At 48.7% G+C, this 18,533-nt stretch overlaps 1 protein-coding gene across 1 annotated transcript in view; it reads right to left on the bottom strand.

The window, feature by feature from the left end:
• Window positions 1–18,533, bottom strand: part of LOC119389488 (homeobox protein cut) — a 632,893-nt gene that overhangs the window by 508,008 nt on the left and 106,352 nt on the right. The window contains exon 2 of the mRNA XM_037656780.2: window positions 14,826–14,936. The gene's annotated coding sequence lies outside the window, so the exon portion shown is untranslated. The remainder of the gene's footprint in view (window positions 1–14,825; window positions 14,937–18,533) is intronic.

Below are 18,533 nucleotides of genomic sequence, written 5' to 3'. Positions count from 1 at the left end.
CTCCCTTTTGTTGAGGTGGAGCGTATAACCTCCTGATGTGGCCGGCAAATCAACAGGCTATGAGCAGTTATATAAAGGTGCCCAGGCACGCGCACTCTCCGAGCGCCTTTTAGAGTGTCCATATATACAACACCTGCCATGAAAGGTTCGCATGGGCAACAATAAAGCCAAACTAAATCGGGGAGGGAGGACATTTAAGAGCCGTGCTCTGGACAACCACGCGTGCGGTTATGCCTCGGCTTATGGGCGCGTTCGCCTGGCGGAAACGATATACCACTCCATTCTTCGCCCCCTTGTCCGCTGCAGCTTCGACGTTGCGTTCCGACAACCGGCAGTCAGTGGCACGCTTCCTTTGAGCCCCGTTTTCTCACCAGTCTTTATATATGTGCACTCGTCGCTGCTCGAAGTTACGTACTCAACGTCCTTTCGTTAGTTCCCGTCCACGGCTCCGGCGCGCGTTCATTTCGCTGTTGTGCCTGAATTCTTTCGCGCTGAGTGAGTTACTGTCCTTCGTCGGACGTTTACGGTGGGTGTAACATCGCTGGGAGCGAAAAGTAAAGAACACTCGCTACAAGCTTTGTGCGGCGCGGTATATTTGTGTATTCTTTTTATCGCGGCTTCTTCGTTTATGACTTTACGTTGTTTATTTTTTTTTCTTTTCCAACGGTCAGAAACAAAACTAACTCGTGTTGGTGGCGATGTCGTTCCGACAGCAATAAATTCCGACGCTCGGGCCCAGCTTCAGCAGCGCTGTCTCTTTCCGCTGGCTGACTCCGCAGCGCTCGAGCGGCGCGCAGCGCTAAGACAAGCGAGATGAAGCGATGGATGGTGCGGCCGGCTCGGCGCTCTTTGAGATTAGCGGCGCAGAAAATTAAGGCCGCACTGCTCTGCGCCGGCTAACGGCTTCACAGGCGCGCCAGGGTAGCGACAGGAGACGCACGGCCGGTATATAGTAACGAGGGATAACGGCGCGAAACAAAGCAAACCAACAAAAGGGAGAAGACGAAAGTGAAGCACCCCGCTAACGCGGCCTGGACCATGTCGCCACTAAGCGTAGATTCACTACAGCTCGGAGCACAAAGAAGCGGATGCGCTAACACGCGGGCTCCCACAAAACACGGTGGACTACAAAGGGAGTGTGGAGAAATTCCTGAGGTGTAATGACCTTAGCCATACGACGTGCTTACATTTTCTTGCTCCTCTGCAGCCTCTCACCTCCGCCTTCGTGTCTGCAATGCAGGTTAGTCAAATGTACGCTGAAATAATCCGCCTTGCCCGTGAATGGAGACGCATAAGTGAGCGCGTATACATAGAACATTTGCAAGCTTTTTCTTTGAAACGGGAGAATAACGAATGAGCTTTAGCTCCGTGGTAATGGCCAGTGCGTTAAAAAAGGAACTTCGCGAACTTTCTATACGACCAGCTGTCACAAACCTCGGGTTTTATTCATTCGCAGAACGCTTAGCGAGAACCATGTCGCCTCAACAATACGACCGTTTTGCGAAAGGCTCAGGAAACGAAACTTTTTGAGCTAAGAGTCGATTAGACAGATGCCCTTTTCGTGGCAATATTAGATCACTGACCGATTCGTTCACTTTTACACAATCAAAGTAAGTCTGTGCTTATGTATGACATAGTTTTTGTTTAAGCTATAGTTGCTCCGACATAATGGCACAAGTACTAGGACGCGAAAAAGGCGGAAACGAAGAAGCGTCCGTCCTGTCGCTGTGTATTTCTTCGTCTCCATTTTTCGCTCCTTAGTAATTATACCGTCAATGATGGCACTATATGGATGACTGGACAAGAACAGGTGCGGGGAGAGATCAGTCAAGTTTGGATAGATCTCTGTTTTCTAACCAGCATCGAAATTTCATTTCCCGGACACCTTATGCGACATCGTTGCGGGCCGTCGAGCCTACGAGCGCACTTTCGCCCGTAATGCTTACACAACGGCTGAGTCATGTAAACAACTATAGACCAGCTATAACTATAACTGTACAGCTATATTTATTTACAGACCAACTATATATATAAACAACTATAGACTCTGTTTGACTGCATTTGTTCTTTATATACAGAGTGAGCGCAAGTGCCGAGGCGTACGACATTTCAGTGCTCCCGTAACCACGAGAGACATAGACTTGGAAGTGTACGAGAGAACTCGACAAAAACGAGAGCTCTCGAGAACACAGTAACCCGGCCGCTGTCTGCGCCGAGCGTCGATGAATGTGAGCGGGCACGGGCTTGACGCCCTATACCGTGCACTTGCTACGTGGATTCCTTGCGATGCTGATGGCATCAAAGATTTTCATTTCTTTTTTCCCTTTACCGCCGTTGTAGAGGTGGATCAGGCGCTTAAAGAAAAAAAACCGGGTCGAAGCGTGCGCGCCATATTTTCCACATTGCGCACTCGTTAATGACGTGATGGCCGACTGGGCCCTTTGTGCACCCACACCCCGCGGTGCCGCACCGTGCCAGTGGCACCAACACGACCACCCCGTGCCGTTTTCTCCCTTTTTAGCTTACATTTCGTTCAACTTTTCCACCTTACCGAGTCGCAACCGATCATTCCTTTTTGTATCTCCTCCCCTCCTGGAGCTTTTCCTTTCGCATCCCGCAAAAGTCTTGCGCCCCCGAGCGATTATGCCCGGCCTAGAATTCCTCGCTCTCGCGACCCTTATGCTTTTCTTTTTAACTCCGGCCACCGACAAGCCACGTCCTTTCCGTTTCGCCGCGCAGCAAGCCTCCGTGCGCAACGCGCGAAGCCAGAGGCGGTGCGGTGCGCTTTGTTATCGAAAAAGTCTCATCACGACACGACGAGCGTGTTCACCGCACACACTCCGCACTGCACCGGCGGCGGTCGCCGCACTGATTCGGAATAATTTTCGACCCGACTGCCACGTCTGGCGAAAATTGTGAGCGCTCGCCTTGCTTCTATTTCCTGAAAAAAGGGTTCACTCAGTGAGAAGGAAAAAAAAAAAGAGGAAAGCTCACGGCAGAAGGGGGTCTTTAAAAGGAGCGTGAACGAAAGGTTAAGAGCATAGGAGGAAGAGGGAGCCCCGGCAAAGCAAAGACCGAAACGGCCGTGGATGAAAGCAAGTTAAATAATTCAAGGGAATCTCACCACCTCGATCACGGCGATGACATTCAGAGAAAATTTGCCTATGAAAGCGAGAGTGCCGCGCACAGAAAAAGAGGAGCACGAAGAAAGCTGATGGAGCCATTGTCGACAGCGGAGGTGACAAAACGTTCGTTTCGCTAGGTGGCGCTTCGTACGCTTTCTTTTTATCTGCCTCCTACTCGTTCTGTTTTCCTGGCGTGCCGAAGACGCGAGCGAACGATCACACTGCACGGATGCGGCGTTCAACGTTCGTCCACCTCCCTCTCCCGTTTGCCCTTCCCCTCAAAGGCACGCACCTCGATTGCGGTTTCTTCTCAACAAACACCCTTGCCCTTCTTCCTGTGTGCGAGGATAGCTCTGGCTTGCGCGACAAGGAAACGAGTCGAATACAAACCGTTTCCTTTTTGAATCCCATCTCACCGTTCGTAACGGGCTCGCCAAGTATTTACCCGATGTCTTGAATTTTCTTAGCTTTCTTGCGGATGTGTACGTGCGTTCTTGTGTATGAGCGCCGTTCTTTCTCATTTTTTTTTAATTTCCTTTCGCTCTCTCGCACGCGCGTAGTTCTCGCGCTTTCGTATCGCAATGCGCAGTATTTAAGGCCTCTTCGAGCGGAAATTCCCAACCTTCTCGCTTAATTCCGTCCTTCTCAACTACTACGTTCGCATTCAATGCTTTTTTCTTCGTCTCGTTCTTCTTTTCGAAACGAAGTTCTTTTCAAAATGCGTACACCTCACAGAGACGACGGAGCGCTAGTGAGGAAGTTAGCGAAGGAGAGAGGGTTGCAATAAAACGCCTCCCGTTTAGCTTTATTTTTCCCCGTCCTTTTTTACTTCTCTCGTGTTCTGAGAGCCTCCGAGCGAGACCGACCTCGCGCCCCCGCTTTTCTCTGCTGCTTTGGTTCGTCGGCGCGCGCACACACACACAGCGACGTTCTTGTAATTGTCCGAGGCAGGCATTCGCTCGTATGTGTGCGCGGGCACACATTGGCGTGGTGGCAGCCCGAGGCCCTTTCTTCGTCTTCTTCCCACCTCGACCTCCCATCCACAACGAAAAACGGAAGCGGTGCGCCAAGTCCCACGATGCAGGAAGCAAGACACGCGCGTCTGAGTTTTTGCACGCCCCGCCAGATACGAGACGTGGAGCGACCCGTGCTTGTGGCGCGAAAAAAAAATAATAATAAAAAAGGAAACTATAGCGCGGGTGCGGTTCCTGAATAGGAGTGGGTTATCGAACAAGGAGCAGCACGATTATTGTGAAGCGCGAATTCCCCATTCGCACTTTTGAAGCGCTTCCGTTACATTTAAGTTTGTTTTATCTGGTCCATTCACTCGCGATTGGAAATAAAAAAAGGGCTTGTTTTGAAACTCCTAGAGGTGAGAAACCAGTCAACTGAAGCCCGAGTTATAGAAACGGAATGAGATTTAGAAATTCATTGCGATTGCTGCGATATCTCGAAATGAAGTACTGCAGTCGTGTGTCACATTGTATTCTCAAATAATTTATAGAGCGACGAGCACAGAGCCCGTATAAGGTACGGATTCATACCGCTAGATCATTTTCCTTTCTTATTAACTGCCGTTCGTGACCGGATGATCGAAGTGCGAGAAAGAACAATATTGGAACATACTATACTAGTAGAATCCTTGCGTTATTTCCGCCATTTTTCTAATTGCACAGCGTTTGTTCTATGGCGCAGCAGTTGGAAAATAATATACCTCCTTTAAATTAAATATAAAACGCTTGTGTTTCATAATATAGCATTCAGATTACTCCTTAAAACACTGAAAATCAACCTGCTCAGACGTTGACTGACGCGACAGGAACGAAAGAACTTGTCGTATTCTGGAGCCTCCAAACACAGTCAAGACAGAGCCACCGCGACGCGCCCCTGAACACTACGTGATGGCCGTCTTGTGCTGTGTTTCCTGCTGACCACTGCTGCGGTGACAAAACGCCTCCGACGAAACAGATAACTCCTCCTAAACGCATCGGTGGTCTAGTGGTTATCGTGCTTGGCTGCTGACCCGAAGGGGATGGAATCGAATCCCGGCCGCTTTTCTATGGAAGCAAAATGCCAGAGGCCTTGTGCTTAGATTTAGGTGCACGTTGAAGAACCCTAGGTGGTCTAACTTTCCTGAGCCCTCCAGTACGGCGTCCCTCATAATCATATCGCGGTTTTGTAACGTAAAACCCCAACAATTATTATTATTATTATTATTATTATTATTATTATTATTATTATTATTATTATTATTATTATTATTATTATTATTATTATTATTATTATTATTATTATTATTATTATTATTATTACTACTACTACTACTACTACTACTACTACTACTACTACTACTACTACTACTACTACTCCTCGTCCCTCTGTCTGCAGTGTACTCTAGAAACCGCCGGGTACAGTTAGAGGAGTACTTTCGCGGCAGGGCGCGAGAGACAGCAGATTTGTGTCTGGTTATCGCAATCTGAAGATGAAAACAGCAAAGGTTGGTTGGTTGGTTGGTTCCTTAGGGAAACCACTACGGGCGATCGGCCACGAAGTGTGCGGCAGTAGACTTTGTGAAAAAATAAAATAAAATGAATATGCGAAAAAGATAATTTATAGTAAAGAAAGAAATGTTTGGGCAATTTTGATCTTTTTTTCCTTTTTCTTTTTTGTTAATGAGATGACCGCACGAAGACAGCTAAGAAAAAGAACCAGATAGGACCAGCGCTGTTCCTGTCTGGTTCTTTTTCGCTGTCTTCGTGAGGTCTTTCGCTGGTTTCGTCATCCGATTACTCTGAACCAACTAGCCCAGAAAGCTACGTTACTGATTATCGCGTAAGCACTGTCACATTTCATGGCGATCTGAAGACTGCTGCTCCTCTCTCACACATACCACACACACAGGTGGCAACGAGGTATTAAGTGACAGACACGAACAACATCACCAAGCTGTTTCGAGCTCTGCAATGTGCGAAACTGTGCGAAGTTAACAAGCTTGTAGACACGAAATGTCGTTATATTCGAGCGCACTTACTTCGGAACGTGTGGCTTCGGACAATCTAGTCGCGAAAGCCCAGGAGAAAGGTGAGCTGACTGTTTGTACTCGAGAACACACCAAGATGCGATGTATACGCTGAGCCGATCGAATACGTACCCGACTAAGCACAGCGCCTGGGGCCCGCTGGCTAAAATCCGAGAGCTAGAGCTGCACAACAGGGATTTCGTTGTATATTAACTCCATTGTTTTCTACATATCAGCTTTTCCATGGTCACGATGTAGAATTAAAACCGTAGCTAGTTGGGTGCCCCTGTAGGTCAGCACCTCGTTCGATACTACGCGACCTCTGACATCGCTCTTCGACGTGCGCCTGACGCAAACCTAACGAGGCAGCCAACAAAATGACGTATTTCCGTGCCCTAAAGATGGCAGCAGTGTAACTGCCGGTCGCCGTGATTGCGGGATAGTCACGTGACCTTAGCAGAAACGTCCCATATGACGTCATACCCACGCCAAAAATGTGAATAAAAGGGAAAGGTTCCGCCTGGCGTTGCGTAATCATCAGTATTTTGCCAGTGTCAATGGTTGGCCCGTGCCACTGGAGGGTTGGTAACCAGGGGCGCAGGCAAAACTGTTACGGGGGGGGGGGGGGGGGCACCTCCTTGATCTGAAGTGGAGGCCGGGCAGGCAGATGTGGTCGAGTGTCGGGGGTGAGCGGGGGAGAGGGGGGGGGGGGGCACGGGCCCTGTGTGCCACCCCCTGGCTACGCCACGGCTAGTATCGCCGTGTCTCTTCGCGGTTCTCACTATTTTGCCAGAATCCCTACTGGCAGAACTATAGACGTCATGCGTGACGTTTCTTCTCAGGTCACGTGATTCTTCCGCATGGGACGGAACAGGAAGTAGCGCTGGTGCGCTCTGTAGGGTATGGAAACGCGCAACGAAATGTGCTTATTCACTGCACACAACTGCCGACGTGCTCTCCAGGCTCGCGGCTCGAACTCTCCCTCTCTCTGGCTCGCTTTCACTTTCAGCGTTTTCTCCGATGCGGCGGCTATAAATTTCCAGAAATCTCCCCGGCAGCAGCGGTATAGCGCCGGCAACGCGCTACGCATTTCTTTCTTCCAGCGGGTGCACGGTGCTCTTTGGACCTTCCGGTTCAACGCTCCGTCTGAGCGTCACTCAAGAGGCACCCGACGACAAACCACGTCTCGAGAGTATAGAGAAAAAGAGGGAGAAAGAAAAAAAGCCCGACAAAACTCGAACTCGGAAAGCCGCTGTGCCTTCAACACCCGTGGTTCGAACGACCAACAAGACTATAGAGCGTGGTATATACGAAGTGCGTAAGTGCAAGAAAAAAAGAAAGAAAAAGAAACCGCACGGCATCGAGAACGTGGACGTGTGGAGGGGAGAAGGGAGGGCAGTTATATAGGAAACGTACGACATCTATCGCCTTGAACGCCCGCGCACTCACTCGCTCGACTGCCCGCGCCCCGGAGAGTCTATATTTTTCGTGGCACGTACGGTGTTTTCCTTTGCGCTCTCGCACTTTATACAAGGTTGCTTTCGGGCGCCTTATCCCGATTATTTACTGGACCCGCCGGGGACACTCTCTCCTCCTATCCCACCAAGCATTTCCGTCACGGACCCGACAGGGATGTGCGAACCTTTCCTCTCTTCCTTTCGCCTTCACTATGAACTGCATGTTTTTGTTTCTTTGCAGAGCAGTTGTTTATTGGCACCCAGCTGTTGAGTATATAGGGCGTAAGAGGCCACTTCCCGCAAAACCCCAACCTGCTTGTCGCGGTTGAATCATCCCCTTCATTGTGAATGCCTCACGCTCGGCCGCGCGATTCGGCATAGCCGGCAAAACGCCGTGACTGCCCTTCTTTTTTCTTCTCCGGGCGCCTGGAAAGGGGCGGGAAACGAAAGGGGGCGTTTGGTCGGTGAGTCGATCGCCGTTCACAGCTTATAGGCAATGAAGAGGAGAGTTGTGTCTACATTTCCGGCAGTCCGATAACGCTCAATGTACACCGTTCGGAGGCCCACAAGCGGGGGAAAGAGAAAAGGATGCTCCCCGAGAATAGCACACTGTGGCAGGAAAGAGAGAGAGAGAGAAAAAAAAAACAAGCAAGAGGCCAGCAAGTGATGGAGGGTAGTGGAGACCCCAGGGAGGCCAAGTGGCCACTAGGTGGACGAGTGTCGCGCACGTGGGGAAGCGATTCCGAGCACCAACCATAGCTACACCGGTGATGGCTACAAATGGCTACGGCCGCGGAACATCGGTTCCGCGTTCCAAACAGCGCTTCCTTTTCTACTACCGACCTATACTTCTCGCTCTTGTGTGCGTCGTTTACCGGAGGCAGCCGCGCGAGACTCCTGCTGCGGTTGCTCGCTATCGCGTTCGGGCAGAAGCCGCAACCACCGTTACGCGGTATACGCGCGTCATTGGCTTCTCCTCGGTGCTTTAGTGTTCGGCAGAAAAGAAAAAAAGAAGAGGCGGAAGAGAGTCGACACGCTTCCTTTTGTTTATCGATACAAGTGAGCCCGCAGCTCCGAGGTGCCGAACTCTTTACGGTGACTTGTTACTGCCTGTGAGTGTTTTCTTTATGCTGCAGTTGCTTTTGTTGTAGTCGTAGTAGTAGTGGCACTTGTTGTTGTTGTTGATGATGATGATGATGATGATGATGATGTAAGAAGCAGTTACGACATGACTATGCATTCGATCTGTGATTTTGGCAGTAAGGGGTTATATTAAATGTTAAAGAACGATAAACTGTAAAAATATAACGCCATATCCACGAAGTGAATGATGATGAGTGGGCGAAGCTCCGGAGGTAATCTGGTAAACCGTCAATCCCCGTAACTTTTGCCCACTCGATCATCATACAAAGACCTGACACACAAACGCGGGGGTCCTCATATATGACGTTAATCTCAGGGGAACGTTTGTTGTCGGCGTTGCCGCTTTGCCTTTCGAGGGCGAGAGCGCGTTCACGATCGTTTTCATTCATGGCAGAAAGAGAATGTGTCGTCTGGAACGCGCTTATACTTCATGATCATCAGCGTCATCGTTATCACGTGTAGTGGGTACATTCCACTATACTGGAACGCTCATGGTCATCAGTCGCCATCGTCATCTTTATCACATGGAGTGGATACATCCCACTATGCGTGGCTACCTACTACTGCATACTACAAAGGAGGGACAGGCCCACACCCTGAGGAGCTTCGCCCCTAAAGAATGTATTACATTGTCCATCGTTACAATGCAGTCGAAATCACATTATGCATCAGCAAAATTCACTTGTACATTACATTTAATATCAGAATTTTAGGATACGCGTCTGTATGTCATGACTGCGCGAGAAAACACCCACGTCCAAAAAAAATCAAATAAAGACATCTCGGCAATCTTGAAGCGCGAAATGCACTAGCGCTTGCCTCGTTGACACCGCGCACACAAATACGTGAAGAGTCTATCTTTTCCTTCTCACCTCTGGTACAGGCGCTTGTACATAACTGTTTCAGTCACACACAGCCAACTGTTCTTATTTGCAAACAACGGTCATCATCTGTCTTATGCATATACATCTTGTTTAACTCTTTGCTTCTGGTACTCTTAGACGACATGAGGCATGTGCGTATCGTCGTGTAATAGCGTTCTCGAAAGGACAGTAGGGAACGCTAAGCACTAAATAAAGGAATGGAGCTCAAAATAGAGGCATTGTTTAAACAGACAAAGCCCATTGAGTAGGGATTTATCGGTCACCTGATGGATTTGGTTGCGAAAGAACACGGACAGAAACTCAACCATGTGGTCACATGCAGGCCGAGCGCGTGCCTCACTCCGTCGCAGTTATCGCCTCGTAGTGCTAGTCTGTAGATCGCCAGCAGAGCAGAGGTGCGGGAGCTAGGTATGCGAGCCGAGTCACTCAGGGCCGCGCGCGACATGATAGCAGCCTCCTGTTGTTCAGACAGCCAACGCCAGCCACGTAACACCTCGAAGGTGTCGCTGAAGCTTCGGCCGTTGTTCAGCCCTCCCAATGGAGCCAAACTTGGCCGAGTCGAATCCCGGAAGGTGGCGCCTCGGCCGTTATCCGAGAGAGGCGGCCGAGACGTTTAATTTGGCGATGCGGCGCCGCTGCCAAGAAATCCACGCCGACGGCGGCGGCGCCCGCTAGCGCAGCTGCCTCAATTTGTCTCCGCTAATGAACGACGTCCCCAACGGCGAGGAACGCCGCTCTGAAGCAGCACTCGGCGCGGATTTCCTGGCCGAGACAAGCTTTGGTGAATTTGCGCGCGCCCGTGGCTTCTCTCTGTGCGAAGGCGCACGGGCCGCGGGATCCCGGAAAAGGCGTCCGCCTTGTGCGCCCGTCTCTATATGCTATACACTACCTGGCGCTTTCATCTTGCTGCAGCACTGCGACGTATTTTCGGGCCAACGAATGCGCGGCCGCCATCTCTTTGCCGCGAGGTAGAAAACGAATCGAATACACGGCCAGACCTTGTGCCTTTCTCTCTCCCCTTCCTTTGACTGGCTTATAAATAGTGCGCACCGGTTCGTTTCGAATGAGACTCAAACCACTGGCGCCAGCTCGGGGAGACCAGAAGGAATTTAGTTTTTCTTTTTCGTTTAGTTTTTTGCCGCTTTTGAATACACCGATGGAAGTTTCCATTGCGACAATTTTGTATGCGCTTGACAGTGATCCATGGTCTTTCGTGATGTACGCCGGCGTGAGTGCCTGTGGTAGGGACGACGCGATATGTCTGCGCAGCAAGGAGTAATTGTCGTCTAGATGCAGGCAGCTCAGCTCAGCGAAACGCCGGCGCATTTGCGCTTGACGTGCGCTCGAAGAACGGCGCAATGCCACAGACGGGACCGCGGATACCGCGGCTTTCTAGAGAGAGTTAGAGAAGTTTCGTGGTATAAATTAGCTCGCACCCCATCCGTCTCTTCAATATTAAGCTGTCGTTTAGTGCAACTTCCTTGTAAAAGACAAAGAGACGAAAACGATAAGTTCAGTCGGATAATATTCATAGCCTGGACCACTGAAACGATAATTCATTTATAGAAAAAACATAGCTTAACTAACATTCTGCGCAAACCGTAAGAGTCGTAATGACAAGGGAGTAGATGTTTACGCTTGAGTGGAAACGCACGTTGAAACACGTGGGAAAGGCGTTTTATTTTTACCAATCCAATATCGCCGGGTACGCCGTTGTGTGCTGGCGTGGAATGCAATCACTTTCATGAAAGAGAAACAATACGAAGTATGTTTTATGGAAAAGAGAACCATTTGCAATCAATCAATCAATCAATCAATCAATCAATCAATCAATCAATCAATCAATCAATCAATCAATCAATCCGCTGTTGGTGGTATACTGAATACGTTAAAGAGGACCATTCGCCGCTACGCACAATGTTCAAGTTCGACTCTTAGCTGCAGAGGACACATTTCGATGGAAGTGAAAAGCAAGAAGGGTCGTGTACTTTGATTACAGCACACGTTAAGGAACTTCAGGTGGTCAAGGAAAATCCGGAGTCTCTCGCTAAGAAGTACGTGCTTCATAAAGATAGCCTACTTTTGACATGTAAAACTTCAGAATTCAATACAAGACTACTTGAATCATTATCCAAGAGAGCACCAGACCGGCGGTTATTGTGAATTATAGCAAGCCAGGATTCGTTATGAATACGCGGAAATTTCGGCATCTTGAAGGCAGCTCCATTAAGACGGTAACTCGCGTCCTCCGCTCGCAAGAATAATGCATTGCGAAACACCCATGGTGGCCCCTTCACATGGCACCGCCACCTTCCTTCGCCCCCACGCACAGCTATTGCCATATATGTTCTATGCGTAGTTTGGTGAAGAGTGGAGAAGTAACGGGCATCGAACATGATGCCAACCACCTCTCCTACACACACGCTTAATAATAAAAATGAGCGCAGCTTGCACTACGTCGCGCAAGGCTGGGTCACGCAGCAGAGCTGGTGGGCAGCTTCCCTTGTTAACCATGTGTACAGAATGCCTGCGCGGTCATGAGCGCGTGCCGGTTCATGACGATCTATACAACACACGGCAAAGCTCAACCATGACAGCTCTACTGCAATATGTAAAAAAGAAAAAAAAACAGAGGAAGACACGCACACTCAACACAGTGCTGAAATGCAAATGAGGTGACACTTTTCAGCGAGGTAGCAGAAACTGCGGATGACCCGAGAACGCGTCCTCACTACCTGCGGCTGTTATCTCTGTGTGTCACGATGATCAATGTTACCTATGTTGCTTTAAATGAATGTTTATACGAATCGCAACATGCACAGATAAATATGGCAGTCATTTATAAACATTTAAGGCCTCTGTATTCTTTCTGATACATCGTGTTAAAAAAAGACGCAGTTTCAATGCCTGAATTGAAAGAAAAAAAATTCAGACTGTGACCTTGCTCAGCATGCATAATTCGACCTTCTACTGCCTATTGAGCTTCTGCTTAGGATAATGTCATGTTTTCGACATCGCGCGGGTTATAAAATTTCATCAGCAGTTACGGACAAAAAATTAGAAGCACATTTGTTAATGCAAATCTGACGTTTTATACTTGTTCTTGTCATTCCCAGTGCCCCCCCCCCCCCCCCCCTTTTTTTTTTCTAAGTCGTAGCCTGGCACAAAAGTTTTGAGGACAATTACGCCATCAGTCTTCGCGTTATGGGTAAGCTGCGATGACAGTACCGACGGCTAAAGACCGTCGAATATTTATCGATATGTTTTCATCTTTTGTTGTTGTTGTTTCATAACCAAAAGCATTGTGACGCTGATCACGAACTCCGTGAGCACATTCCCGCTCTTAAGAAATATATGGGTCTGTATTACGAAGCAAAAGGGTCCTTCGCGTAAGTGGCATAAGCGTTTCTACTGAAGCGTAAAGACAAAACAGTAATTTGGGGCTAGGCGTTACGAGAAAAAAAGCTAAGGCACACAAAAACACCTTCGAGCTGAGCCTTAAAGTGCGCGATATTACGTCCAATACTTCAGAGAAGGTAAATATGTAACTTTCTTTTTCTTTTGCTTTCCTCCAGCAACGGTGCCGCCTACAGCGATAACAGCTGCTCCTCGAACTTACTGGCAATATGAGAGAGAACGGGAGATGCGGAGTAATAGTAAAAATATTCAAAAACAAATTAAGGCACGGCTCCTGCGCCGCAGAGGTGAAAAGCAGCAGGGCAAAAAAGAACGCGCCTCGTTCACTCGAGCCAACTTTGAAGAGGCTCGTTAATAAAGCGAGCCTCGCCTAAAGCGAAACATTTAAAGACAGCGTATGAACTGCTTGAGGCCTCTAGAAGCGCGGGGAAGGTGGCTGCTTTTTGCCTGCTCGGGCACTCTTCGAACTGCTTTTCTCTTTCTGAATGCCCTTCTGACAGGTGTCAGTCGAATCCTGAGCGAAAAAGAAAGGTGCGAGTAAAGGATATTTTTAATAAAGGCGTCATTATACGCGCCACGCGATTTCGGAAAGGCCGCCGGTCCCATCGCGCTGGCACACAGCGCGTGGTCGAGTAAACAAACAGGAAGGAGCGCTTCTCCGAAGCTCCTCGGGCCGAAAACAAAAGAGAAACGATGGCATTATGTTCCCAATCTAAACAGCAGGTGAGCCGCGCTGTCTCTCTTGTGCAAGAACACTCGAAAGAGCAAGAAGACTGGCCCCCAAGACTCGTGCGCGAGGGGCGAGTTGGCTGCCTTCAATATCCGGCCACAGTGCCACTCAGGCCTCGAGCCTGGGTCTCGCGAAAGACAATAACGTCGCTCAGGTTGATGACGCAAATTTCTTCTGTATACGAGCTCAGCGAAGAAGGCTGCAGAAAAGCAAGCGAGCTTTCGGGGGCCTTTCGGGCAACGCTGTCGGAGGGGCCTCTTTTGTAGGGTCGCGGCCTCTTCTTTCGAGACGGTGAGCTCCGCGGGGAGGGTCTGCATACTGGGAACAACCGCGGTGCCGGGAGCACCACGCCTCCATGCAGGCAGAACAACCAGTGTGTTCATGAACAACGAAGTGTAGTACATGTGCCCGATGTACAGTCGCGAATAAAAGTTTGGAGATCAAGAAAGCCGCTTTTTCTTTCTTTCTTTCTTGTGTTTCTTATTATTATTATTTTTTTTTTGCAGCCGAGATAGCAGGACTTATACTTGAAAAAGCCTGTTGAACAGATCCAATAGACGATTTTACGGATGGGTTTCGGTGCCGCCATATTGGGCTGTTTTGCCGTTTTGTATCTCTAACAACTAAACGAACAGCGCTGCGGTGGACGCATACGCATGAAAACGGTTGGGTTGGTGCATTCGACGTTCTTTTGTGACCTTACCAATTCTTTGTATATATATATATATATATATATATATATATATATATATATATATATATATATATATATATATATATATATTGATACATATTTTTATATATTGACACAGTTTCACATGGCACTGCTGCGAAAAAAAGATTTATGAAACAGGTTCTAAAATTTTGCTCGTGACTGCACCAACAAAACAGTAAGGGTTACGTAACCTTTGGTGCCATGAAATATATATATATATATATATATATATATATATATATATATATATATATATATATATATATCAGTAGACCATGCATTGGTTGTTGATGTCCAATGCCCCTAAAAGCGCCTACAAGGCTCACGAAACTTACGTGGGGCGCTGTCTTCTTGAATTCCCGGCAGAGTTGCACGAGCCGGGACCTGGCTGCATCGCTCGCGTCTTGTCTGTCTACCAGTTCGGTGGCCGTCACGTCCAGTTCCTTCTGCAATGAAGCAAGCGCAGCCGGTTCGTAAGAAAACTGTCTGCATACACTTACCTACGTGTAAAGTGCGTATATAGAAATTCTGTAAAATACTTATGAGATATTAGTACGTGACGTATATGGTAAAGACAAACCCCGTGTATAGGCAGTTGGTTCACACATCTCATTCTGCCATGCACTTTCTGTAGAGAGAGAGAGAGAGAGAAAGGACTGGTAGGTTAACCAAATGCGTGTTTCTAGTTTACTACCCTGAACGGGGTTGGGGGTTACAGAAATGTTCACATGTAGGTTACGCGCAATAAAGTTAACGTTGTCCAGGTACGGTGACTGAGCGGGTTAAGTTGCAACCCGTCGTAGTAGCTTATCAGGTAAAATGTCGCGCTGCTATGATCGAGGGCGCGGGTTCGATTCCCGATCGCCGTGGCCGCATCACGGTGGAGGCGAAATGCAAAGAACACAGGTGTGCTTAGATTTAGGTGCACGTTAATGAACCCCAGGTGGTCGAAATTAATGAGGGGTCCCTCACTACGGCGTGCCTCGTAATCATATCGTGGTTTCGACAAGCAAAATCTCATAAGATATTATTGCTGTTTTGAGTTGCGCTGCTTTCGTGGCGCAAACAGGGACACTAGCACGCAAACACGAGACGGACGCAGTGTCCGTATGTGGGTGCCCTACCTATGAGAAGAGCTACTATAGCCTCACGCCGCCGCAATGCACAAACTAGCCGTCATCGAGGTGCTTAGAAACAAAGAGGGCTGTGTTAGGCTTCTGGCTTAATATCTGCGTCGCCTACTTAGCGTAACTGAGCTCAACCTTCAGCTAAGCACGCATAAGGTCAACGAGTGCATTTGCGACGTTCTGCCACTGTATACACCATGCTTATACCGTTGTCACTGACAGCCCATCACTTTCACTGAAACAGTGGTCCCACGATTTGTCCTAGTTGGGATCCCTGACGAAACATTGCCGAGCGTCGAGTCTTAGTGAAAAGTGCCGCAATGAGTGTAACGAAAGCACCTCACATTGCGATAATCAGGGCATCCGTAACATCACCGTCACACGCGCTCTGACAACACCACGGTGCGCTCGCGTGCACCTTGAATGAAGAGGCGTCGTGTCAACAGACACTGTCGAAGTGCTCGCAAAAGTTGCGCAAAGCGGAGTGAGGCGGCAAAGCAGGCGTGCGCACGCTCGCCCGCAAGTGTGAACGTCTAGGCACGACCGGACTGGAGAGGCGCGCGAGCGTTCCTTCCGAAGAAGCAACGCCCGGCCACTCCAGACCGGCCGTGGCACAGGCTGGCATGCATGAGAAACAAGATGCATTCACTTCGTAACATTGTGTCTCGTAAAAAAACTGTATCTTCATAGATATACGTCAAATCTAAACCAAAAGCGAGAGGTTTTTGGGCTCAGGACGTCAAGCTAGTTATACACAACCAACGACTACACTAAAGAAATTCCGTCACGACCTTCAGTGCAACAAGTTGAGAGCTACAGCTGCCGCAAAGGAAGTAAAATTGAAGCAGGCATTACTATAAGAATCATCAGGCGCTGTTTACGCGGTTAAAGAAAACTCACTTTCACGACACACGCAAACCTTGTGCGATGTTGGAGGCCGAATTCGCAAAAGTTTTGTTTCGCAACTGCCCTCCGTCGTTGGCGATATGCTTCTTTCGCTAATGATGTACATACGTCTAACAATGAGATAGGCCAAATTTTTTCTTTTACGAAATTGCTAACGTAAGGGTGTTTTCTAAATGCGGGCCCTGGTCATTAGAAATGTTATCTCAAATGACGCTGTAGACATTCTTCATAGAAGCAAGCAGTTTCGCAAGCGTATACATGCATTCTAAAGAGAAAAAAAAACGCATTGAAGACACGCAGTTCCGTTACGCAGTCAATTAATTTTCTTCCTCACCTGCCAGACAGTAGCGAGCCGTTAGCTTTCTTTCGATTAGCGAAATTCTGACGCCAAAGCAGCCGACGCTTACACGGAGGTGGTAGGGAATTGATCACTGCATTGGTCACGCCGGATCGCTGAATACGTCGTGGCCGACCATTTCTGCCGGTACGCCACTATTGGTCGCTGTATATGAAAGGGGGAGAGCGCAGCCACGCAGCGGTTGCGACGCGCGCGACACGCCATCGACGACAGCGCGTCTGACCGCGACGATGGTGTCAAATGGAGACATCTCTCAGTGAACGACGCCACGTTCAAATCGACAGAATCGAAGCCGCTGGGCGGCCCTCGCCCACCGGCACAATACATCGATCCGTGATTGGCACGGCTGGCGTAGCACTCTGTGCGGAATCGGCAGACTTCGTGGCAAGGTGATCACGCTCGGATAGACAAAAAGGGATGGCACTGTGAGGTACCTATGCGGCACTTCAAGCTGTAAGGTTAGGTTAGAATATATTAGCTTAACTATAAGCGATAGGAAGCCAGCAGAGTGGATCAGAAAACAAACAGGGGTAGGCGACATGCTAGAAGATGTTAAGAGAAAAGAACTGACCTGGGCGGGGCACGTCATGAGAAGGACAGATAGCCGATGGTCAGTTAGAACGTCGGTATGGAATGTTCAGATGGGATGATAATAATAATAATAATAATAATAATATCTGGGGTTTAACGTCCCAAAACCACGATATGATTATGAGAGACGCCGTAGTGGAGGGCTTCGGAAATTTCGACCACCTGGGGTTCTTTAACGTGCACCTAAATCGAAGTAGACGGGCCTCAAACATTTACGCCTCCATCGAAAATGCAGCCGCCGCGGCCGGGATTCGATCCCGCGACCTTCGGGTCAGCAGTCGAGCGCCACAACCACTAGACCACCGTGGCGGGGCTCTTGAGATGGGAAGTGCGGCCGAAGACGGCAAAGGGTTAGGGGGACCGACGAAATTAGGAAATTTGAAGGCATAGAATGGAATCAGCTTGCGAAGGACAGTGCGGTTCGGAGAAAATTGCGAAAGGCCTTCGTCCTGCAGTAGACATAAGAAAGGCTGATAATTATTATTATGATGATAAGGTGCCCTTGGAGATGCGATATGCGCTTGAGTGTATAGCCTACTCTAATGTAGCCTACGTTCTCATGTCTTTTCATATATAAATAAAAAAAACTGTGTCATACTGATCAGATGTGTGTTGTTTCTCGCTAATTTAAGCGGCAAGCACAATGAAATCCAGGATGTAACAAGGTTCATTTATCTAGAAACGGTATCACAATGGGAGTAATGTAAATGGAAGGAAGACCTGAGTAAGGTGGCTGCCCTGCCACGGTGGTCTAGTGGCTATGGCGCTCGACTGCTGACCCGAAGGTAGCGGGATCGAATCCCGGCCGCCGCGATTGCATTTTCGATGGATGCGAAAATGTTTGAGGCTCGTGTACTCAGATTTAGGTGCACGTTAAAGAATCCCAGGTGGTCAAAATTTCCGGAGCTCCCCACTACGGCGTCTCTCATAATCATATCGTGGTTTTGGGACGTTAAACCCCAGATATTATTATTATGAGTAAGGCGGCTATTTGGGCAAGTTCGTAAATCTTCATCTCAACACAGCGCACACACACGAACACATGAACACTGACCAAGCGT

The sequence above is a fragment of the Rhipicephalus sanguineus genome, chromosome 4 (assembly GCF_013339695.2).
Source record: "Rhipicephalus sanguineus isolate Rsan-2018 chromosome 4, BIME_Rsan_1.4, whole genome shotgun sequence".
NCBI lineage: Eukaryota > Metazoa > Arthropoda > Arachnida > Ixodida > Ixodidae > Rhipicephalus > Rhipicephalus sanguineus.
Note: the sequence above shows the minus strand (reverse complement) of the source record. Positions and strands in the feature narration are given on the sequence as shown.